At 44.6% G+C, this 26,037-nt stretch overlaps 1 protein-coding gene across 4 annotated transcripts in view; it reads left to right on the forward strand.

Moving 5' to 3' along the window:
• Window positions 1-26,037, forward strand: part of FAM107B (family with sequence similarity 107 member B) — an 86,881-nt gene that overhangs the window by 12,735 nt on the left and 48,109 nt on the right. Inside the window, exon 1 of one of the 4 annotated variants that reach the window (XM_021943075.2) lies at window positions 2,089-2,173. The exons of 2 other annotated variants lie outside the window; for them this stretch is intronic. The gene's annotated coding sequence lies outside the window, so the exon portion shown is untranslated. Of the gene's footprint in view, window positions 1-2,088; window positions 2,174-20,327; window positions 20,884-26,037 lie in introns of those variants that run through there. One more of the 4 variants, XM_009214015.4, reaches the window with a different exon arrangement.

The raw sequence follows: 26,037 nt of genomic DNA on the forward strand, positions 1-26,037 counted from the left end.
CTATTTGTAGCCTAGTTTCTGTGCTGGGCCCTGGCCTTTCAACTCAGGGGTGGCTGGACATGCAGTTTGGGAAATCAGATGGCGAGAGATGGGGGAAGCCCAGGGATCTGTTGAACTTCCCACCTCCCCAGCATTGATTTCATCCTTTATTCACTTAAAAATGACTTTTCTTTAGGACCAGGATTTGAATGAAGTCTGTCCAGTGCATTTGATGGTTATGCCTTTTAAAGCTCTATACATGTAGAACAGTTCTTCTGCCCCCACCCCTTCCCCCGATGCTATTGACTTGTTGAAGGAATCAGGTCACTTGTTCAGCAGAATGTTCCACATTCTGGATTTGGGTGCTGGTTTTCTTTTAAACTCATCCCACTAGTCCCTGTATTTCTATAAACTGGAAGTTATCATGAAAGCTTGATCAGATTCATATGCAGGGTTTTTGGCAGGATTAATCTGTTGTTGGTATCATCTGGCTTAACGCTGCATCAGTTTGGGAAAAGGTCTGTCTCGTGTAGTGATTCTAAAACTGAGCGTTGGGGTCCTGTGGTGGGTGGCAGCTTGACCCTTTCATTTCCTCATCGATCTGTCTCCCAATGCCGTTGGCATTCATCAATGACTGTTGTTTGAATTAATTATTTCATTAGAGAGTGTTGATTCTTCTCTCTTAATGAGATGGCAGTGAGCGTGAGATGAGATTTAAACTGACCAGGGTGTCAGGGAAAACTGACAACATTGATACAGCTTAGGGGCATCTAAAGAATTAACAGAAAAAAGCAAAGATTGGCTTGGTTCTTGCAGTCACTGTGAGCGCCTCCTGTTATTAAAGCTAATTACCGTTTGCACGGTCTTCTATGGATGTTACCGTGTCAGGTTAATTTTGTTATTTAAGTCTTAAGTGGCAGCAATATTAAATTCTGTGCATATGTGCTAACTCTCTTGTTCACATAACTTGGGTGCCTGTTCACCTAAGTTAGGAGAGAATGACCTAGGTTTAGGAGATAGAATTCCCTGTGATGGTGCAGACCATGATTGAAAGTATCTTTCTCAATTGTCATTTAAAATTTTCTGACTTGTAAGGAGACATTCATGCTTAGTCTTTTCTTATAAAAGATCAGTCATTGATGAGTTTAAAATAACTAGAAAAGAATGATACACCTGAAATAGTTTTGTGTTTTCTTCTGCAAACATACAGAAGAAATGGAGTGGTTTTTTTTTTTTTTTTTTTTTTGAGATGGAGTTTTGCTCTTGTTGCCCAGGCTGGAGTGCAATGGCACGATCTCGGCTCACTGCAACCTCTGCCTGCCGGGTTCAAGTGATTCTCCTGCCTCAGCCTCTCGAGTAACTGGGACTACAGGCGCGTGCTACCACAGCTGGCTAATTTTGTATTTTTTTAGTAGAGATAGGGTTTCTTCATGTTGGTCAGGCTGGTCTCGAACTTCTGACCTTGGGTGATCCGCCCACCTCAGCCTCCCAAAGTGCTGGGATTACAGGCATGAGCCACTGTGCCTGGCTGAGAAATGGATCTTTTAATGGCAACGCTCAACTTCATTGTTAAGAGTGTTTGGAGAGGGTAGATGCTTGCATTGTTTCCATTAGGAAGAAATTGAGAGTTCCTTTGAAAGGAGCATGATCGTAGCGAATGAATTTAATTTATACATGGTCCATCAGCACCAGGCTGCACGGTGACATACTACACCTGCAGTTTGATTTTGGGACAACTTCCGTATCGGAAGACCACCAGAATGGAAGTAGATTGATTCTAACTATCATGGGCAAACCTGTCTTTTGCTGCAATGTGTTGTTTGAAACCAGATTGTTAAAAGGATCATTATAAAGTAGGTTCTAGGATTCGCACAGTCACAGTCTCATTTGAGGAGTTGTGCTGTTGACCAAACACTTGGTTTCATAGAAATCATGGCTGTGACCAATAAGTCGTAAAAGAAAGTTGTGAAAACTAGAAACCTGAAAGAGTTTGAAATCATAAATGATGCTTCTGTTGTCAGGGAGGTCTTGAGCTTGGAGAAGCCATAGAAATTAAGAAGTCATCTAATCAAGACTCTTCATTTTTGATGAATAAACCAACACTTAGATGTGTTAAATTGCTTGCCCAAGACCACACAGCTAATGATTTGCAGAGTTGGAACCAAAACTCACCTGGAATAAGGACCATTAGTACGTAAGTGTTTCTTGTGAACATGTTAAATGCTTTTTACATGCATCATTTTTGGATCCTCGCGACAACCCTGTGATTTAGGACTGTAATTGGCTTCATTTTCTGAGGAGGATGTTGAGACATAGAGACATTGAGTATCTTGCCCAAGATCACCCAGGACTGAGATATATTCACTACAGAGAATGCACTCTTAAAAAAATTGTTAAAAATTTTTAAATTTTACTTTATGTTCTGGGCTACATGTGCAGAACATGCAGGATTGTTACATAAGTATACATGTGCCAGGGTGGTTTGCTGCACCCATCAACCTGTCATCTAGGTTTTAAGTCCCGCATACATTTGGTATTTGTCCTAATGCTTTCCCTTCCCTTGCCCCTCATCCCCCGAGAATGTGCTCTTACTCACTCTGTGGTACTGGCTTCTGAGTCATTCGTTCATTCATTCATTTCTTCCTTTTTATTATTATTACTGTTTAAAATTCATTATTTCGTGTTAAAGGAATGCCTTATTCCTAACAGCCCGTAAACATTGCCTTTCACGGACTTTCCATATACTCTTAAAATCTATGTTTTTGAAAACCTACCAGCTCTGATTATTGCAGATATGGTCAATGGAAATCACTAGCTATAATAACTGTTATTTTAATAATTGGTAATTGTGCCTGGCTTGTTAGTATTTGAAAAAGCTTTCAGATTATGGATGGTTCAGGACTCTTAAAAGATGTATAAGTAAGTTTGAACTGATAGTTTCTTTCTTTTGATAAATGTCCTGTGCCAACCCACAGCTTTAAAAATACTTCCCTTGACCATTCTTTTAAAAAGTCACCACTTACTCTTTTTTTTTGTTTTCTTTTTTTTGAGACAGTCTTGGTGTGTCACCCAGGTTGGAGTGCAGTGGTGTTATCTCGGCTCACTGCAACCTCTGCCTCCCGGGCTCAAGTGATTCTCCTGCCTCAGCCTCCCAAGTAGCTGGGACCACAGGCATGCACCACCACGTCCGGCTAATTTTTGTATTTTTAGTAGGAATGGGGTTTCACCATGTTGACCAGGCTGGTCTCGAACTCCTGACCTCAAGTGATCTGCCTGCCTTGGCATCCCAAAGTGCTGGGATTACAGGTGTGAGTCACTGCACATGGTCTCACCACTTGTTCTTTAAATTCTTGGAAACTTCATGGAGGAATCGACTTGGGATGGGTTTGGAGCCCTCATTCTCTTCTTCCTCCTTTCACTCCCCTTCAGTCACATCGTGGGCAGCCCTGAAGCTGAGATTTCATAAAGATCAGATGTGTTTTTGGGAGATAGCGTGTGTGGGGTGATGGGCGGGGAGGAGTGGAGGTGAGAAGTCAGCCTGTGGCATGGGAGAGGGTGTTTGGTGTTGATTTTCTGAGTGTCAGCCTCTTGTTTCTCGGGATGGTTTGTTGACAGTCTTTTTCTCTATTTGCACTGCCCACAAAGAGCTGGATGTGGGTGCCACCGGGAGCTTATGGGACCCACTTACCTGTGTGAAGCCGGCTCACAGGGAGGGAAATGGGTAGATCCTGGGAACGTCCAGGGAGACTTTCACGTGGGCGTGGTTTGTACTCTGACCCACTGGTGACTTTAAACAATTTGTCATAAAATACCACAGTTGGCTTTGTAGCTATCTGGTATTTGTGCCTGGAGTAGGTTTGTTTGTTTTGTTTTAAATGCTTCTAAATTACAATTCTTTGTGAGCTTCCTGTTTCATACTTACAGCTGAAATATGTGATGACTGAATCTACCAGGGCTGCTTTTTTCCCCTTTTCTCCATTTGTGCTGGAAACAGAACAGCTTGCACGCACAGCCTGGAGCATGTTGCCTGCATGTGCTTCTTGGTGGACCATAGCACATGGCTAATTTCAAAAACCCCCTATTTATATCCTCTTCAGAATAGCTGTCAGAGTTAGGCGCTCTCTCTGCTAATGTCATGCCAATTAATATGGATTTTAAAATGGAGGTAAATTACTTTTTACTCATGGGTGAGTCATTAGATAGTCTTCTTTAAATACACATCCCACCATTTCTCTCAAGTGTGTCACACTAGTAATTGGCCCATGCTGGAGTTTTCAGCAATTATGATAGGATTGAATGCAGGACGAGGCTGTGGAGAACACCTAACCCTCTTATTTTATAGATGAAACGACAGCCCGGGGCTGCTGAATTACTCAGAGCTCAAAGCTCCTTGGCGCAAATCTAGGACTAGAGCTCTCTCCTCCCATAGCTTCGAATTGAGCACAGTGTCCTTTGCTGTCACCCACCTTGCCTCACGCTACCTACCCCACATGCTGGCACTTGCCACCACAGAAGAATAAAAACAAGGACAGGAAATAAAACTTCCTAGTTACTAGGGTTGTGGTGACATTTTTATAGCAGAAAACAAGATAATGTTTAAAATATGTAATCCTAAAAAAACTGTCTTTTTTGGGGGTTGTTTGTGTAAGACAAATTCCTATACTAATGGAAAGTCTTAAAAACGTTAAACATGAAAAATAGTTGTTCATACTATGAACATAAGCCTAGGCATTTATTTAAATGTATGAGAACTGTCTTTGTCGACTGTATCTGTTGTCCACATTTTGACTTCTAGGGCTAAGCATCTTCCTGTGATTGGATAAATATGGGAGTTCTTTGTAAATAAATATATGAGAATGTATTTCTGTGCATAAATACATGAGAATAAATACATGAGTTCCAGCATTGTGTCTTAAACTGCCATTATCCTCACGCTTTTTTCAGATGTATGTTATTTATTAGTTCCAACACTGGCGCATTCGAAGGACGATGAACTTTGTGCTAGATAGATCTAGGCGGCATGTTGTAAGAGCTTTTACATTGGTGAGTTCAAGTTTTCTCATCTCTGCGGTGTGACTGTTATCAGGCAGGCAAAGCACCTGGCACAGTACCTGTACACAGGTGTGAACAAAGGTTAGTGTCTGCTCCCCCAAGTTGGTGTTGTGATGTGATGTCATACGTGATTGTTTACAGTCTCACCTGATGGGCGAGACTATTCAATTCTCACAGGACTCAGTGAGAGAGAGTTTGTCTCAGGATTGGGGTGAATGTGTCACCTATATCATCCTGTTTCACCTATATCATCCTCTTGGGTCTTCTCCACCTGAAATGTAACCTAGTTTGATAAGCAGTGGTAGAATACAGAGATAGGTTAGGAACCTGGTGGGGGTAGTGGGTCCAAACTGGAGCTCTGGGGTCTAATTGGAGAGTGGAGGAGCAACCCTGGACTCAAAGGTATGGATGGCTGTCTTCATCCGTTTGGGCTGCTGTAACAAATACCACAGACTGGGTGGCTTTAACAGCATTTATTTCTCACAGTTTTGGAGGTTGGGAACTCCAAGATCAAAGGTGCTGGCAGATTCGGTGTCTGGTGAGGGCTCCCTTCCTGTTTTGCAGAAGGCTACCTTTTTGCTGTATCCCTACATGGTGGAGAGGGAGAGCATCTGTCTGGTGTCTCTTTTTCTAAGGGCACTAATCCCATTCATGAGGGCTCCACTTTTATGACTTAATTACTTCCCCAAAGCCCCACTTCCAAATATCATCACATTGGGATTAGGGCTTAAATAATATGAATTTATGGCGGGGGAGGAACATTCAGTCCATAGCCATGGCCAAGGTGAGCAGAGGCTTCAAGTCTATGGGCAGGATTCTCACCTTGTATTTTTTTTCTTTTATTTTTAAGTCTACCACAGAGACATTCCTTGCACAGGTAGGATTCTTAAAAGCAAAGAAGTGTTCTGTAGAGAAGGTAGGTTTTCAGTGGTGATGGAGGAGGATAAGGAGGATGTGAGTTGTAAAAGTGAGAGTGAGGCTGTAGGTCAGGAGTTGAAGTAGCACATGAGGAATTCGGGTCAGGAGGTCACCAGTAACCAGGAGTTGACAGTGGTGCAGAGTCAGTGCTCTTGCCCAGCTGTTTTATTGCTTGCTGGGTTCCTGTTTATGCAGGAGCTGATTGCTGGCTGGAGTCACCCCTGCACACCCAAGCAAGAGGGATCCAGGGTCAGCAGGTAGTAGCAGGGGAACCCCCTGAGGGTGCCTTGTATGCAGGGAGAGCGCATCTCCTGTTTGGTTTGGGACGAGCCTGGTCCAGGTGTAATTACTAACAGAGGCTTCCTCCACACTCAGCAATGACTACTGTGGTCGACAAGTAATATGGTCACCTTACTTACGAGTACTTGGTTGCAGAGAAGTATTTGTTATGTGTATGAGTGAAGATCCTGACTAAAGATTTGACCAGCACAAGGTTCTGTAGTGAGTCCATGGTTTACCTGTCTCATGGGTGGAGCTTGGCTGCCTCTCTTTGTGTATTTGTTATTTGAACTCCAAAGAACATTCTGCGCCACACTTTTCAGAGCTCTTTTCTCCCAGTGTGTGTTTTAGACGGCCATCTGTTTTGTCATCGATCAGCTAATTCTGTAAACCTCAGGGCAGCCGCACACGCAGCATCTGTAAACTGCACCTCTGTAATTGGCTGGAATGTTCGAGAGACTGGACTTGCTTTTCCTGGGCCCACCCAGGGTATGTGGCTGGCTTCACCTAAAGGCTTGGTGGCAGGGACTGGTGAGAGAGGGAAGAGGAAGAGAGGAAGGAGAGGAAGGAGAGGATGTTTGGCCTTCTGCTCATCGGCCTGATTGACAGGGGCTGGGAAAGTCTGACTCTTAGTTGACTGCGGGGAAGATCTGGCATGTGAGAGTGGAGGTGGCTGAGATGGGGTCCAGGTGTTTCTAGTGGAGGGTGTCCAGGCTCTTGGCATTTTAAACAAAGAGTTGGACAAAACTCACAAACAAAGCAAGGAAAGAATGAAGCAACAAAAGCAGAGATTTATTGAAAACAAAAGTATGCTCCACAGGGTGGGAGCAAGCTGGGCATATGGGCTTAAGAGCCCAGTTACAGAGTTATCTGGGATTTAAATACCCTCTAGAGGTTTCTTGTTGGTTACTTGATGTACACCCTGTGTAAATGAAGTAATGGCCCACTATCAGTCTGATTGGTTGCAGGAGGGGACCAATCAGAGGCTGAAGCAAAGTTACAAAGTTACACCCTATGGCAACATCTGATTGGTTGCAGGAAGCAACCAATTAGAGGCTGAAGTGAAGTTCCAAAGTTATACTGCTGTGCAGATGAAGACTTGGCCTGTGACCAGCCTGACTGTACGGGAGAGGGGACCAAGCAGAGTTCCTTTCAGTTTTTCATCTGCCATGCAGAAAAGGTGGGGGTTGCAAAGGGAGTATCCTTTGGTCCTTTTGTTACTAGGGCATGGAAAGTTGGGGTTTTCCTTTTGATTTAGTTCTAGGAAGTCAGTGTGAATCGGCCTTAGGTTCCCTGCCTCCAGCCCCTATTCTACCTCACAGGGTCCGTATTGTGGAGCTGTTTATAATTGTAGGGAGAGCACTGCATGTGTGTTCCTGGTTTTCTTTTGGCATGGTTTCTCCATCCCTTTTGGAGGAGTCGATGCACCTCCTTGAATTTCTGCACCAACTGTTTTATTTGGATCCCAGCATCTTATAGGCTGTTGTCTTGTTTTGCAACTTTTTCATTTATGGTGAAATGGAGTGAAAGACTCTGGGTGCCAAGGGCCATGGGGTGCAAAAGCGTAATTCTCATCGGCAGCTGGACCTGGGAAGTCCTTTTCCACCTTTGAGTTTTCCCCTGGTCACTTGATTATACACTGCGCTTTTCCATATCTGGTTGGCAGCTCTGAGGACAGCGACCCTGGCGTCCTCATCTTTGTGTCTCCTGAGGGTCCTACAAGTAGTAAGTGCTTATTCCTGAGTCATCGCTGCTGCTCAGCTGAGACACCCAACGAGCTACCCAGATCAGACCCGGAGTGTTGCTGCTTATTTAGGTGGGCCGGGCTGGGCATCGGGAGGGCCTGTCTTGCTTGGCCCCTCCGTCAGTTTTGGACCCAGTATGTCTCAGCATCTGGATCTGCTGGAGTAGCTAGGCACTCCTGCTGAAAGGCAGCGTTTATTTCTGCGTTGGTATCATTTTAGTCCCACACTTCCTGAACTCAAAAGCCTCTTTCCTAAGACCTGCCATGAAACACTCCCATGACCAACGGTGACCACAAGTCCCTTTCGGGGGGAGTGTCGCTTTATACTTTGTATTGTGTCCCAGCCCTGGATCCTGAGGGGTGGCCTTGGGTCTATGAGAGTGCCCAACGGTGTTCGCGTACGGAAGATTCTTCCGGTGAGTGGATGAACTTGTGGCCTCGTGCGGTAGTTTCTTTTCCTTTTTCCCTGTAGCTTCCTTCCACTGTCAACTTTCCCCCCTCCTTCATGGCAGCAGATGTTGGCAAGGACGTGCCCAGGTTAGTTAGGCCCAGCCTCTTCTTCTTCCTCCAACCCCACCCACCCTATCTTTAGGACTGGGGTAGGGTGATGTGTCTGGCCACAACTTCCTTAAAAAAATTAAAAATGGAGAGCCATGCCACATGCTTGTGACTTCCACAGGTGAAAGAATACTCAGCTCTAGAAGGGCGGAGGTGAGTGGGTGGTGACTTCCCGCTAAGGTGAGCTTGGGTCCTGTTTTCAGAGTTCTGTGGTCTGTGCTGCAGCCCTGTGTTTCATGTCATCTGTCACTAAGAAGCAGCAGCAGCTACTTTCTCTGCAGTATCTTCATCTCCAACTCTACCCCACCGGTGCCCTGACTCTTAAATAAGACACAGGCTGTCCTGTTAGCCAAGCAAAAGGGATATGTCCTCTTCTGTCTCCCCAGGTAACTTCTGCCAGATGAAGAATTTTTCTTTTTCTGGTTTCTTTAAATGGAGAAATAGTAATAGTATGATTTGTCAGGCTCTGGAATGAGACTACTGGGCCCACCTTCCAGGTCTGCCATTTACCAGCTTTGTGATCTTAGGCAAGGGAATCACCTACTTGAGTTTTGGCCTCCTCTCCTCTCCCCTCCCCTGCCCTCCTTTTCAGACAGAGTCTTGCTCTTTCACCCAGGCTGGAGTGCAGTGATGCGATCTCCGCTCACTGCAACCTCTGCCCCACTGGGTTCAAGCAATTCTCCTGCCTTAGCTTCCCAAGTAGCTGGGATTATAGGCATGTGCCACTATGCCTGGCTGATTTTTGTATTTTTAGTAGAGATGGGGTTTTACCATGTTGGTCAGGCTGATCTCAAACTCCCGACCTCAGGTGATTCACCTGCCTTGGCCTCTCAAAATGCTGGGATTATAGGCGTAAGCCACCATGCCTGGCGAGTTTCATCTTATCAATAAAATAATAGTGCCTTCTTCATAGAGTTGTACAGTAATAAAGTTGGTGCATGAGTAGTGTGCCTTCATGGAATAAGTACTCAGTACAGGGTTAAAATGTGGGTAGGCTGGGTGCAGTGGCTCACGCCTGTAATCCCAGCATTTTGGGAGGCCGAGGGGAGCGGATCACGAGGTCAGGAGATCAAGACCATCCTGGCTAACATGGTGAAACCCCGTCTCTACTAAAAATACAAAAAATTAGCTGGGAGTGGTGGCGGGCACCTGTAGTCCCAGCTACTCGGGAGGCTGAGGCAGGAGAATTGCTTGAACCCAGGAGGCAGAAGTTGCAGTGAACCGAGATTGCGCCACTGCACTCCAGCCTGGGCGACAGAGCGAGATTCCGTCTCAAAAAAACAAACAAACAAACAAAAAACCCAAAACAAACCAAAAACGTGGATATGTCGTTGCAGTAACTTACACTTCCACGCTCTGGTACTGTTTAGAAGGACCATTATTTATCTCCTAGAGGTGTGGTCACAGTTTATTATCAAATTGGGATTAGAGTAGATTATTTGAAAAGTAAATGTGCATTTACGGGGATAGCAAAGCAGGATATTTGAAATTGAAGTATCCTAGCAACCTTGGATCCCTTTGGTAACCCATGGCAAACAGGCTGCTGCTGATACTCTGTATGGTTGAAGACAGGGTTTTATTCTAATGTGCCATAGCTGGGAGTGTTAACTTTTGTCGCAAAGAATGTGTCAACAATGTGCCAAAGTTGAAACTGTCAGCTTGGGCAAGCATCCTATACAATTTTAAATCATACTAAATTCTGTACAGTGTGTCTCCTTATGATAAATGGGCACTGATTTTATTTATATTTATTTTATTTTTTCGAGACATGGTCTTGCTCTGTCACCCAGGCTGGAGTACAGTAATGTGAGCACAGCTCACTGCAGCCCCGGACTCTTGGACTCAAATGATCCTCCCACCCCAGCCTCCTGTGTAGCTGGGGCTGTGGGTGTGCACCACCATGCTCACCTGAGTTTTACTATGTTTTTGTAGAAATGGGGTCTTGCTCTGGTGCCCAGGCTGTTCTCCAATGCTTGACCTCAAACAGTTATCCTGCCTTGACCTCCCAAAGAGTCGGGAGTACAAATGTGAGCCACCACGCCTGGCTGGGCGTTAATTTTAAAACTGCTCCTGGTGTGGACACCTGCTGGTGATGGCAGCCAGAGTTAGATGTCTGCTGGGAACATCCTGATGGCTGGATGAGGCTGTGACAGGGATGGCTCCGAACGAACGTCTTTTAGGCCAGTTGATGTTTCCACTGCATTCGGTGGCCTGGAACTCTGAGACTTGAATCGACTGCTTCTTGAATCGTGGAATGCATCTGAAGCTGAGCCTGACCTGGGTTCCAGCCGCTTCCCTCCTGGCACCCTGCCGCAGCCACATTGGCTTCTTTGCTGTTTTCCCTGAGCAGCGACTCACGTGCTTGCCCAGGGCCTCCTGGTTTCTCCAGATGCCTCTCTGGAAAGCTTGCACCAGATGCGCTGCAGAGGCCTCCAGGCCACCGTTTATAAATGCAGCGTCTGACCCGCGGCGCTCTCTTCCTCAGCTCTGTTATTTTTCTTCCGAGCACTGCACCAGACCAATTACAGATCTGTGCGTGCCCATTTACAAATTGCCTGTTCTCCTCCTCCCCAGGCCCGGCAGCTAGAACCTACATTCCATAGACTTTGGGTTTTATACTTGCTGTTTCCAGCAGCAGATTTACTTTAGTTCTTGCTCTAATTTGCTGTAACTTCAGGTGCATTCAGCCTGGTGAGACTGCTTATTGAACTTACCAAAGCAACAGAGTAAGAGTTCTGGAGGTTTTAATTTTTTAATCACTGTGCTCTCAATACGCCAACAGAAGGAAATGATCTCTGGGAAGAATGTTCTGCTGAATACATTAAGTTCCATCTTGGTATGAAGTTAGGATCCTGGGAGGCCAAGTGTGAGGATTCTGCTAGCATTTTCTTTCAGTGAATTAAAATGATTTAAAGACTAGTGAATTAAAGGCTAGGCATACTCCTGTGCCTTTGGCCCTCGACAGGTTTTTTTTTTTTTTTTTTTTTTTTTTTAAAAACGACCGTTTTTTTTTTTTTTTTTTTTTTTTTTTTTTAAATAAAAAACAGCCATGTGTTCAGTGTGCTTTTATTTGGCATGAATGAATAAAGGCTTTTATCCATGCTGTAGTGCATTGTTCCTTGTGTAACATTCCATGTGGAAAACTTCTTTTAGACGATCATGTCATGATATTTTTTTCTTTTCCTTGCGAAGATGGATACTTATTTTTTTTCTAAGAATGTATAGTATGTACGTTTTTATTTTTGGTCCTGGCCCCCCAGGAAGCTCAAAACCACACTTAATACAGAGATCTGGAAATTCTATTAGCCCTTGTGTTATAACACTTGCTGTTTCTTTTGTAGGGTGGCCTTGACTTTTTTTTTTTTTTTCAGATGGATTCTTGTTCTGTCACTCAGGCTGGAGTGCAGTGGCACATAATCTCGGCTCACTGCAAGCTCCACCTCCCGGGTTCACGCCATTCTCCTGCCTCAGCCTCTCAAGTAGCTGGGATTACAGGCGTACACCACCATGCCTGGCTAATTTTTTTTGTATTTTTAGTAGAGACGGGGTTTCGCCGTGTTAGCCAGGATGGTCTTGATCTCCTGACCTCGTGATCCGCCCATCTCGGCCTCCCGAAGTGCTGGGATTACAGGCGTGCAGGCGTGAGCCACCGCACCTGGCCTGGCTTTCTAATGCTATTTTATTTACCTAGTTGGATGTATGACTTTTTTTTTTTTTTTTTTTTTTTAAGACGGAGTCTTGCTGTAATTCCCGTGCTGGAGTGCAGTGGCGTGATCTCAGCTCACTGCAACCTCTGCTTCCTGGGTTCAAGCGATTCTCCAGCCTCAGCCTCCCAAGTAGCTGGGAGTACAGGTGCCTACCATCATGCCTGGCTAATTTTTGTATTTTTAGTAGAGACAGGGTTTCACCATATTGGCCAGGCTGGTCTCGAACTCCTGACTTCAAGTGATGTGTCCACCTCAGCCTCCCAAATGCTGGGATTACAGGCGTGAGACATGTAAGACTTTTAACACACTCCAAATCTTCTTTAGAAGGAACTAGTGAATGACAGAACAGTTTTATCCTCCTCTTATCTCCTAATATGGGGTATTGAGTAACCAACTTGGTTTTGAAATTCTGTTGCCCTTGTGTGCTTTTACTTGGGTAATGCAACAAACGGAAATTTCTGGATTTACTTAAGTAGAATTTCCATTTCTTTGTTTGATAAAGCCCAGGGTTGCAGTTTTAGGGAAGTTGCCAGCTGGGTAGAGAGGTAGGAATCGTTTTGAGATGACCTTCTCACTGGTTTCCTCTGTTGATTCTAATTGTGAGATTTTCGTTACTTTGCAATAGAGGCTTTAAATATGCACTGCTTTACAGCAACCAGGTAACTGGCTTCTGAAGATTGAAATACGGTTTCTTCAACATTGCTGTTTCAAGGGAGTTCAGTTTGTTTTCATTCACAGACTCAGTGCCTTCCTCTGTTCAAGGAATTCTACTTGTTGGTATGGATGCTTCCAAATGATGCTTAGCTGGCTGACCCTTCTGTGGATAAGCTAACATTTTAAGAAATTAATTTTCACAATTGGTATGTCAAATTGGTAATTATTTCAGAAGCAAATTAAGATAACATCTTAGAAAATCAATTTATGGACTTGAGCCAAGTGCTTCTTACAACGAATGGGTTTTTTCTAGGTGTTTGTCACCGGGGATTCTCCTGAGAGGCTTGTATATATTAATAGAAAAGGAGTATAGCTTTTTTTTTTTTTTTCTTCATTATAATTTTGGTAAAGTCTTACAGTGAAATGTGAACAAGGCTGTCGTTTTTAGTCTGCGTTTGAACGAAAACGTGCTGTACTTTTTGGAGACTCTGATTGAGTAATCGGTGCTTGGGGTAGTGATAAACCACAGGTGAACTAACTTGCAGCATTCTTTAGATTAAAATTCGATTGTCATTGTTCCCAGCAATGATTTGCCAGGCATGATAAGCATACTGTTCTGCCCCATTCTTCCTTGTTCTAATCTCTTCTTAAATAGTTCTGTTTTTCTTTTGCCGGACAGGAATTCCCGAGTAAATAATTCTTTCTTGTGACTGAGGGTGCAGTTGATGAGGTCTTCTTGCCTTCTGAATGGCCGGTAGCTGCTTCCGGACTCCAGAAAATAGGTCGCAAATGAAGACTGCTATCACTCACTCTATAAACAGGACCAGAAAGTGAGCAATGTGGCCAGATCCCCTCTCTCGGCAAGTCTGATGGGTTTCTTTTTTTCCCCCAGTGAAGACTTGTCATATTTATAAGCCAATGGTGTTATTTCAGAATCTCCAAGGGAAATGTGCATTCGTGATAGGGAAGCACCTTGTTTATTCTAGACTTTTCTTCACTGTATTTCTAACGTTGAGGAAATTACTCAAAGAAGTTTGGCAGAGTGAAGACAGATGAGTGAGACTGGATTGAGTTTGTGGAATGTATTAATTCAGCTCATGTTTGTTCAGCTCCACGTGAAGGATCCAGCATCCAGGGCACAGATAAGTGCAGGATATTCGCCCTCAGGGAACTTCCCTATCATTAGGGAGGCTGGAACCTGCTTGCAATGAACAGAAATGTTAGCGTAGTTGCTCATTCTGCTTGAAAGCGGAGCCATTACCATTTCATTTAATGAACTTTTCCAAATGGAAAGAAAGCTTTGTACCTGCACGGACTGGCTCTGGATGTAAAGGTTGAGAGCCTGTGAAGCTCTTATTTAAACATGAAAATGGGTGTCAGCTTTAGGACTAAGTTCCGTTGGGAAGAACTGGGGGAAGGGAGCCATTTTTAGGTGGCATTAGCCATACCACCTTTAATAAAAAACTTCATGTGATTCAATGTATTTCCTGGCTGACTACAGTTACAGAAGTATTAACTGTCCAAAAATGTTTATTTTAAAGGGAAACGACTTCAGTATTGGCAAATGCACAGAAAACTAGATTATAAGTAAATACTTTTGTTCACATTGGGGGTTAAAAACATTGGGCCTGCTTCATCATGGTTATTAATGTGAGCAGAGGTTTGCAGTTCTGAGTTTCAAGGCTTGGCACTTGGAAATGAGCTGAGATTAGCGTCAGAGAGCAAGGCCTCTCCTGCCATCTTGGGAGCTGAAATCCTAGGATCTCAACCTGAAAATCAGGGGCTAACACTCTGATATGGATCTGTATACCTTTGGAAATCCAGTTTTTAAAAAGAAACAGCTTTGAAAACTAGCACTTTTTTTCTTTGTACTATGCAAGTTTACATATGTAGCTATAAAAGGCAAACGTAAGCTCGCTTTTGTAAAGATTCACGTGAAGCTGTTTTCTTTCTGTGAATGGAGGAGTTTGACAGAGAAACACCTTTGTAAGCACACATCGAGAATATGTTATTAGAACATGATTCTTTCTCCATTGGGCCCCATGAGGCCAAGCAGAAAAATCCAGCAATAAAATGCAAATGTGAGCATGCTTGCTTTAAGATGTATCATAAACTGTTTTCTGTCAGGGAATGGAAGGATTTGACAGAGAAACACCTTTGTAAGTTACATGTTGAGAATATGCAATTAGAATATTTTCTCAGTTGGGCCCTGTGAGGCAAGGAGGCATATCCAACCATAAAAGGCATTTGCATGTTTTCTGTAAGATTTCATCATAAGCAGTGTTCTGTCAGTGAATGGAAGTGTTTGAATAGAGAAACTTCCTTGTAAGCATACATTGATAACATGAAGAAACAATTATTGATCAAAAAAAGTCGTGCATTATTATATTTTTTTCTGAGCTGCTTGAAATTAGTGTTTCTGTTTTCTCATCGTGTTTAATAGAGGCACATTGCTGATCCCAAATACTCTGGGAAGATTTAATCTAATAAAATACCCCTTCTGTATTCAGGGATCTGATCATTTCTGTTCTTACTAGGTTTTCATGGTATTCTCAACTTTTCTAACAAAATAGTTTTTGAGCATTGCGATCTTCTTTCATTTTGTAGTAAATATCCTTGTTCCTGTTTTATAGATAGAAAAAAAAATAGAGTACAAAGATGTATTTGCACTGTTAGGATTCTGATGCCACAGAATACTACCGTAAATGTTTCTTTCCAATTGTGATAGTTTTGCCAACATCACATAGTACAGAAAGCCGTAATTTTGTGAGCGTTTCCCCATTGTTCACTGCTTTCTAACTCAGTGGCTTTTTGTTGGTTGTTGTTGTTTTTGAGACGTAGTCTCGCACTGTCGCCCAGGCTGAAGTGCAATGGCATGATCTCTGCTCACCGCAACCTCCGCCTCCTGGATTCAAACGATTCACTTGCCTCAGCCTTCGAGTAGCTGGGTTTACAGGCGCCCACAACCACACCCAGCTAATTTTTGTATTTTTAGTAGAGATGGGTTTTCACCATGTTTGCCAGGCTGGTCTCGAACTCTTGACCTCGTGATCTGCCCGCCTCGGCCTCCCAAAGTGCTGGGGTTACAGTTGTGAGCCACTGCGCCTGGCCAACTTTAGTGGCGTTTTAAAAAATTGTGGTGAAATATGCATAACAAGGTAAACAATTTTAACCACACTGTTGTGCAGCCGTCTCCACCATCCATCTCCAGAACTTTTTCATCATCCCAAACCAAAACTCGGTACCCATAATACAATTCCTTCCCATTCCCTTCTCTTCCCGGCCCCTGAGAAGCAGCATTCTACTTTCTGTGGATTTGACTCTTCCAGGGAGCTCATATAAATGGAATCATACCATACTTGTCTTTTTGTGACTGGCTTATTTCACTTAGCGTGATGTCTTCAAGGTTTGTCCATGTGGTAGCATGTGTGACAATTTCCTTCTTTTTTAAGACTGAAAAAATGCCTAATATCTGTCTTGTATGGATAGACCACATTGCTTATTCATTTATCCCTTGCTGGATCTGACTCAGTGTTTTTATACTGAGGGTGACAGCCTGCATTTTAAAACATAAAGTAGATTAGGAAATGTATGCCCATATGAGGTATTCGTGTTGTTTTGTGAGCCCGGGCACACATGTGTCTGTCTGCATTGTGATGTAAAATGTTTTTTTCTGGTTGTCAGTGGCTGTCAGAAAAGTTTGGAAGCCGTACCCTAAAGATCCTTTAGATGTTAGGTTTCCCTGGGCCCCTGTGCCTGCGTGAGCTCCTTTGTGACATGTATGGTGTTCCCTTGGTGTCCAGGCCATCACACAGTGCTTTTTCTTGGCTGTGTTTGTATTGCTCTCCATTGAAAAGCTTCTTGGCCGGGCGCAGTGGCTCACACCTGTAATCTCAGCACTCTCAGAGGTTGAGGCGGGCAGATCACTTGAGGTCAGGAGTTCGAGACCAGCCTGGTCAACATGGTGAAATGCCTTCTCTACTAAAAATACAAAAATTAGCTGGTGTGGTGGCACGAGCTTGTAATCCTAGTTACTCAGGAGGCTGAGGCAGGAGAATCTTTTGAACCTGGGAGGTGGAGGCTGCAGTGAACCAAGAGTGCACCACTACACCCCAGCCCGGGCAACAGAGCGAGACTCCATCTCAAAAAAAAAAAAAAAAAAAAGCTTCTTTAGCATGTGATCCCTAGTACAGGGAAGTACAAGCTACTTAAACTAGAAATTCTAAATAATATGCCACCTGCTTTATTCAGTGCAGGAAGCTCAGCGCCTTTAGTGCTTATTATTGATTCATACAGATAACTTACTTTTATGAGCTACTTTCCCACCGGTCAGCAAAGTCAGTGTTTTCATTAAAGGTCAGTATGAAAGACTGTTAATAAAGGAGGTCATATTTCTTTTTCCTGGTGTGTTCTTCAGTGGGGCGCACTGTAGCCTAGAGTAATATGATTTTTGGAATAAACAGGCCTGGATTCAATCATCCTGTTATTTGCTAGCTGTGGCCAATTATACACGAATTAGGAAGAGATTTCACCATCTCCATACAGAATTTATAGGGCCATATATGACTTGTGTCAGGGGTGGAGATGCTTTGGGGAAAAGTGTGATGTAATGTTATTAAAAATCAAGCAATTTTATTTCCTACCCTTCATATTAGCAGTATAATTTCATACTTCTTTTTCTAGGAGTTGACTAAAATATACTAATAATCTGTGAGAGGTCTGTGTGCTAAGCCTTTTCTCATCTCTCCTCTCTTGGCCAGTTGTGGTCCATTGGATAAAAACAGTATGTCTGGTCTGCTAGTCTGATTGGCTGCCGAGAGGTGGACAGTTGTGATCAGCCACAACGGCTCTGTTCTGAGACTTGGGTGACAGCGGAAACTCCTAGTTGGCAGGAACTCTGCAAGTGTAGGTGAGGGCCGTGTTTCCCAAATGTTGTTTGCCCAGGGCGCTTTTGTACCGGTCTGCACAATGTCCTGCAGAAGATTCTTCTTAGCAATGTGTAGGTTAAAACAACAAAACCAGGGTTCAGCTTTGAGATACTGGATAAATTATATCCACCGTGCATACATATTATGATGTCTCAGGGTACAGAATGTAAAGAGTAACAGTTCACTCTTACAGATTCAGTTGGGAATAACTGTGTCAAGATGCCTGAGGAAATATCACCTTGTTATCTATTTATTAAATACTAATTCAGTATTTTTTCTGAGGGTGGCATGCATATTCCATAGTGTTTGTGTATTGAACCGATCACACTGTTCTTACTGAGCTGATATTTTGCATTTTTTTATAAGCAGAGGCTAGCCCTAAGTATCTAACGTGGTCTTATGGCATTTCATGTTGAGGCCAAATATTTCCTGTGTCATGGGAAGGATAGATAATGAGAGAAGGAGCAGAGCAGATGAGCTCCTGGGCCTAGTTTGTTTGTTTGTTTCCTTCCTTCCTTCCTTCCTTCCTTCCCTTCCTTCCTTCCTTCCTTCCCTCAGCTTCCTTCCCTCCTTCCCTCCTTCCCTCCTTCCCACTCCTTCCCTCCTTCCCTCCTTCCCTCCCTTCCCTCCCTTCCCTCCTTCCCTCCTTCCCTCCTTCCCTCCTTCCCTCCTTCCCTCCTTCCTTGGCCTTCCTTCCTTCCTTCCTTCCTTCCTTCCTTCCTTCCTTCCTTCCTGATCATTTGGGAAGGAATCCAGAATGAAATCAAGTGTGAATTAGAACAGCATTGTTTATAGACGCTGTTGTAGTGTGTTCTGTGCTGCTGTAATGGAATACCACAGACTGGGTAATTTACAAAGAAAAGGAACTTATTTACTTATTTATTTATTTTGAGATGGGTACTTGGGCTGGAGGCATGATGGTGTGATCTCGGCCTACTGCAGCCTCTGCCTCTGGGGCCCACGTGATTCTCCTGCCTCTACCTCCCGAGTAGCCAGGACTACAGGCATGTTCCACCATGCCCTCCTAATTTTTTTTTTTTAATTTTTTATTTTTAGTAGAGATGGGGTTTCACCATGTTGGTTGTCTAGGCTGGTCTTGAATTCCTGACCTCAAGTGATCCTCCTGCCTTGGCCTCCCAAAGTTCTCGGATTATAGGCATGAACCACCGCACCCAGCCAAAAATGTGTTTCTTATAGTTCTGGAGACTGGGAAGTCCAAGGTTGAGGGCCTGCATCTGGCGAGGACCTTCTTGCTGCGTCACCCCATGGTGGAAGGTGGAAGGGCGAGAGAGGAAGGGGGCCGAACTCTTCCATTTTATAAGCCACTTCCATGATAACAGCATTAATCCATTCATGGGGTGGAGCCCTCATGGCCTCATCACTGTTGCATTGAAGATTACATTTCAGCATATGAACTTTGGGGAACAGAGTCAAACCATAGCAGTTTTCAGAGCTTTCCACCGAGCCTGTTTCTCTCCATAGTGCACTGACTGAGCAGGGCAGTGGCACTGGGAGGTAGCTGGTGTCTGCCATGCACTGGGCTTGGTGCAGGAGTTGAAATGTACTTATGGGCCAGATGTCACCAAATGGGCATCTGTATGTGCCTTTGCAATGGTAATTCCATACTTATTGCTTTGAAATATATTTGCTATTTCCTAATAATTTAGTAATAACAATCTAGAACTGGAAGGAAACTCCTTGTTTTTGAGGGGATGATCCTTCAGCCCAGAGGTCATACAGATATAGTTGGGCAGAATTGGGACTGGAACTCAAGTCCCTTCTACTTGTAATGTTTTTCCACTCTAATATATATACATATATATAAAGATATATGTATGAATACATATATCTATATATGTATATATACATATGTGTGTATATATGCATATATATACCCACTCTAATATATATAAATATATATAAAGATATATGTAAAAAAAAATATGTATTTTTTTTAAAGAGACGGGGTCTCTCTGTCACCCAGGTTGGAATGCAGTGGCTTTTCACAGATGTGATCGTAGTACACTACAGCCTCAAACTCCTGAGTGCAGGTGATCCTCTGGAATAGCTAGGACCACAGGTGCACACCACCGTACCTGTCTTCTGCTGTATTAAACACAGCCCTTCCTTTTTTTTTTTTTTTTTTTGACACGGAGTCTCACTCTGTCGCCCAGGCTGGAGTGCAGTGGCGCGATCTCGGCTCACTGCAAGCTCCACCTCCTGGGTTCACGCCATTCTCCCGCCTCAGCCTCCCGAGTAGCTGGGACTACAGGCGCCCGCCACCACGCCCGGCTAGTTTTTTGTATTTTTTAGTAGAGACGGGGTTTCACCGTGTTAGCCAGGATGGTCTCGATCTCCTGACCTCGTGATCCGCCCATCTCGGCCTCCCAAAGTGCTGGGATTACAGGCTTGAGCCACCGCGCCCGGCCTACACAGCCCTTCCTTACAGAAAATTCTCAGCACGTTTTATGAAGTGGGCTGTGATGCCATGAATCCCAGCCTCAGGAGGGCCGTTCTGATTGGTCTCAGGCCTCCGTGCTGTAGGTGTGTTGATGCTCTAAGAAGTGCGAGAACTTGGCATCCTCCAGTTGGAGGTTGACTCACGCATGCTTCCTGCAGTCAGGTTGTGTGAGTGTCGGAATGGGGATGGTAGGGCTGGAGAGGTCTTGCGTGCACATTTGCTTAAAGTAGAGGAGCCGAGTTTTTACGTACAAGTACATTTTACCAGTGCCACCAGCACGATCCCTTGGTCTGGAAGGTCAGTAACTGGTACCAGAGTTGGTATGGTTTGTTTTTCATTGTTTTCTCTGGCTGCTGTGCCGGATGAGGTCATTCAGTTGCACACAGTTCCTGCTTTCAGAAGTTGCTAGAGTGTTTCTCTTTGAACTTGAACTGTGGCTCTTTTGATATATCCAGAAAGAGAGCTCTTTAGGGGATGGTTAATTCTTATTTTGGGTGCTCTTCTTCACCGCTCTAAGGAACTACCGCAGTCAGAAGGTGCATTCTTACTGCAATCTTTTTATTTGCTACCTGGGACTTGAGGAGCCTGCTGGTATCTACCGAGGTGAGGTTAGGTCAGTCTGTGTAACCGTTTGTCACTTAGGCCTTGATGGGTAACAGGGATGGGGATGACGTCCTGGGCTAACTCTTCTCTTGCTAAAGGATGATTTTTCACCACCTTAAATGCTCATGATTGAAACATAAAGAAGAAAATAGATATCTGAGGTGAGAATAAGCACTGGGACCTTTCTGGGGCTGTTGAATAATTTAGTCCGTCTCTAGAAAATGTTGTGTGAACTTAGACTTGTTAACAGAACAGCCAACCTGTATGAGACTAAATAAAAATTATATGTTGTTGTAGTGAGCGGTGTTGAATAGTGTGTCTTTGCCAGGAAGAGAGCTTTGGAATAGGCTGTGTCTTATGCAGTTGTGAACTACTTTTTTTTTCCTAAAATTTCTTCAGATGCCAACCGTGTCTGTCAAACTCTGTATGAGTCGCCCTTTACTTAGCTTTTTAAGAAATCTTTTTGGATTCACTAACTTTTGTCTGCAGTATTTTGTCCATGGTCTGTTAAGTGTCTAGGATCCTGATAATTATGCATTTTCTCTGAAGATATCTATTTCCAGTAAAGTTTGACTATCTAGTGAAGATTGTAGGCCTGATCAATATATTTTGAAGTACTGGTTATGGTCTGAATGTGTGTGTCACCCCCAAAATGCATATGTTGAAATTTGAACCCCTTATGATTTTAGGAGGAGGGGCCTTGGGGAGCTGATTAGGTCATGAGGGCAGAGCCCCTGAGAATGGGATTAGTGCTTCCAGGAGAAGAGACAGGAGAGCTTTTTTCTCACTCTCTCTGCTGTCTACCACGTGAGGACGCAGCCAGAAGGTGGCTGTGTGCCAGTCAGGAAGGGAGCCCTCACCAGACACCTGATCTGCCGGCACCTTGATCCTGGATTTCCCAGCCTCTAGAATTGTGAGAAATAGACAAGTGTTGTTTAAGGCCCCCAGCCTATGGCAGCTTGTTGTAGCAGCCTGAGCTGAGACGTATTTGATTTTAGCAAAATAACTCTTGATTTGAAAGCATTCTGCTCATTGCCTTCACCTCCTCCCTGAACACGTGATCACAACAAAACACTAATATGTGCTGAGTTTAATTTGCTTCTTGTTTTTTTTGAGATGGAGTCTCACTCTGTCATCCAGGCTGGAGTGCGATCATCCAGGCTGGAGTGCAGTGGCATGATCTTAGGCCACTGCAGCCTCTGCCTCTGGGGTTCAAGTGATTCTCCTGCCTCAGCCTCCCAAGTAGCTGGGATTATAGGAACCCACCACCACACCTAGCTAATTTTTGTATTTTTAGTAGAGATGAGGTTTTACCATGTTAGCCAGGCTGGTCTTGAACTCCTGACCTCAAGCGATCCACCCACCTCGGCCTCCCAAAGTGCTGGGGTTATAGGCATCAGCCATGGCACCCAGCCTTTAATTTGCTTCTTATTCCTTGGTTAAGATTAGGGAGAGAATGTCTTGGGTGACCACAGTGGAAATAGCATTTCCAGTCCCTGTCGGTACCTGTCTAAGGAGATTTAAATGCTCGCCTTCCTCTTGGGCAGTCATTCTCGCAGTGGCTATGGCTTGTCTTGCTACATACACTGTGTAACCGCCCTGCCCTGCTGGGCCTTGGTGTACACAGACTGGGTAAAAATATTGGGTAAAAATCTAATGTTGAGCTAGACAAACAGGTCACACACACACCCACACCCACACACACACACACACACACCCACACACACACACCCACATTTTTTTGGTAGGTGCATTTTCAGTGTCGTTTCATTTCAGAAAAAATATGGGCTACACTTATATTAACATAGGGCACTTATTTACCTTGTTTGCATTCATTCACATTTATTTACATACAATTTTTTTTCTGTAGCAATGATAAATGCTATCCAAAGTAATATCGGCTTAACATTTGGATGCTTTAATTTATAAAAGCATTCCCTTTCTATGGCTCGTGACAGTGATTTATAAATATGTGTTTATTGGTAGCTCTGTTTTAGAAAAGGGCCTGAGTTGCTGGGTGTTTCTGCCCTAGTTTCTGGTTTCCGGGAACCTCTGGGCTCGCCCAGCCTGCCTGGTTGGTTGTTGGCTGAGGCTGGGCAAGGTTCTCGAAACTGTTGACACCTGTGAGGCTCTCTGCCTGTCTCAGTAGGCGCGAGAGTCCCATATCTTGTTTGGGGAAGCACTGCCTTGTATTGAGGAGGAAGAAGGGAAGAAAGAACTTGATTATGTCAGAGAAGAGACACAGGAACCTTGGTTTCCCTCAAGGTCTCAAGTCTGGAGTACCTGTCACTTCTGCTGACCTGTGAGCTGACTGTGTGGGGGCTCCACACCTCCAGTCCTGGCCTATTTCCATCTTCCCCAAAACTTAAGAGGAAGGGTACACTGAACAGAAGTACCTGTGTTTCTTGAGTTCAGGGATTTTTTTTCTGCTATATTTTTTTCTAAATGATGCTAAAGTTTTTGCTGGAACAACATAGATCACCAGATGTTATGATCTTAACATAACACATGTGTGCACGCATGCATGCACACATACACACACACGTGCACAATGCAAACTGCAGTTCACCACAACACAACATGTACCTTCCGCTTCCTTCCATGGGGATAGGATAACTTGAATCTTCTTTCTGATTTTATTGTCAAGAAATATTTTCTACACTCTCTATTTCTATATCGGTTATTGGCAGTTTTATCTGCAAAGCCATGAGCGTTTTCTGGATTCAGATAACAAACACGCATCATTTGTGGAATATGAGGAATTTAAGGAGACTCGAGGGTGGGCAAAGATTTGAAGAAACATCAGAACGAGGATGATGTTCTGTGAAACAAACCTCTGAGAATTGAGTTCCAAGAGCAATGGACTTTTTGATGAGAACCAAAAAATTCATTCTGTAGTTCAGAAAATTCCTAACTTCATTTCTTCAGGATAAACATGTCATTATACCAAATAGCAGTCTCAGTGTGTTAAAATCCACCTATGCGCTGTGTCCCACAGACATCGTCAGACGCCAGCTGCCCTGGAGTTGCCATTTATTATGTTGCTGATGATTCTGGGATTTAGGATCCCACCCTCATGCCCTGCCCCTCCTGCTCCTTCCAGGCTCCTGGGACTGCTCTTTGCCTCCCCCTTCGACCCCACCCCACCTCCCTTCCTTCCAGCCTCTTCCACCAGGTGCTGCGCTCCTGCCTTGGGATCAGCCAGCTCCCGTGCTGCCTCCTTCCCCAGTATCTTCACCTCCTGGTCTAACCCTGGGATCAGCCAGCCTCCTCCTCCCCCAGTATCTTCACCTCCTGATCTAACGCTGGGATGATCAGCCAGCCTCCTCCTCCCCCAGTATCTTCACCTCCTGGTCTAACTGAGAGCTGCTCTCCAAGTTCACTGCTGCCTCGGCTCCCTTGGGAATGGGAGTGCACCTTCTCCCACCCAGTGTGTGCCATGGGATCTGGAGGCAGGGCTCAGATGGCCCTTATGGCCACTTTTGGGTCATGACCCTTCCCCTCGCTGCTGCTTTGAGCCTTGTCTCAGTCGTATTCTGTCCTCTACCCTCAGTTCTAGCATTTCGTGGTCATAGCTCCTCTTTCATTCATTGAAAGTTTTGGCCCCTGGCTCGCAGTCAGGTCAGTATTTGTTAAAGCTCACCGGGGACACCATGGCAGCTGGAGCTGAGTGACCAGCGGCCTGGTTTGCCTGAGACTGGAGTGGCGGCTGGAGCTTTATGGGATGGGGATGTTCAGTCTGAGGACTAAGGAGTTTCACAGGACACAGGACTTTCAGTGCTCAAACTAGGAGGAGGAGGTTACCCTAAAAAAGGCACTGTTAATACCAGAAACCGCTTCTGAGCTGAAATCCAGAGATCCCACTCACCAGAAGCTTTATCCTTCAGCTCAGCTGACAGATTACCATAAGAACATCAGATTTTTCCCATTCTAGGTCCCTTTCCAACCCCTCTGCTCCTGCTGGACTTTGCCTCTGCTTTTGAATTCCAGCGTTTCAGCGACGCGCTTGTCAACACGCTGGAATCCCTTCCTTCACTGTCCTAGAGGACTGGGCGGCCCACCCATGCCTGTCCCTGGACTTCTGAGTTCCGCCAGAGAAAGTTACACAGTTGCATCTCTGTTCCTGATATCTGCCTCACCAGGGCCTCAACACTGCCTGGAAATCAGATTTTCCTCCTCAACCCTCTTCCTCTCCATAATGACTTTTCCAACCTCCTCCACACTTCTTAAATCTCTAGGTTCATACTCAGCCCATCCCTCTACCTCTCATTTCACTCTCGGCAGATGATCTTTCCACAGTTCACGGGACAGTCGTGTGAAGGCCATTCTCTGACCTTCCCACTGCCCCTTTGCAAATCCGCCTGCTCCTGGACCTGTACTTTTCTCATTTTTCTGTTTATAGTGAAAGAGGAATCCTGTTCTCTAGAAATCCATTTCTGTACCACCATTCTCTCCATCCTCCGGTTTAAACCTCTCTCCTGGTATTTCCTTCTCATAAGCATTTACAAGTGCTCAGGTCTCTCCTATCTTAAGACAAAAACAGAACCCAAGCCCTTGTTGGAACTCTTCTCTTTCAGCGCCCACTTTCTCTCTCCTTCTCTTGATTAAATGTTTTGAGAGCATGTTCTACTTTCTCCCTTGTACTATTACCTACTGCTACACAGCACATGATTGCACACTCAGTATCATAAACAACCTGTGTTGGTTCCCTCACCAGTTCCGTGGGTCAGGAGCCCGGGCACAGCCTAGCTGGTTTCTGTGCTTCAGGCTCTCACCAGGCTCCTGTCCATGTGGGCACCAGGGCTGTGGTCTCATCAGAGGCTCACCTGAGGAAGAGTGTTTCCAGGCTCCCCAGGTCATGGGCAGAATTCATTTCCCTGCAGTTGTGGGACATGGGCCACCTGCAGTTCCATGCCACATGGGTCCTTACTTCCTTACAGCTGGCAAGGGTGGAAGATTGCAGCATGATGACATCACAGGAGTGACATCTCATCACCTTTGCCATCTTCTGTTGTTAGAAGCAGGTGATAAGTGAACAGTAGGAGGAGAGGAATGTGGGATCACCTTACAGACACTCTGCTACCTATTTATTTTTTCATTCCCTTTTCACTCCTCAATCCACTAGATTCTGTTTTTTATCTCTGCTACTTTAGT

Source organism: Papio anubis, chromosome 11 (assembly GCF_008728515.1).
Source record: "Papio anubis isolate 15944 chromosome 11, Panubis1.0, whole genome shotgun sequence".
NCBI classification, from domain to species: Eukaryota; Metazoa; Chordata; class Mammalia; order Primates; family Cercopithecidae; genus Papio; species Papio anubis.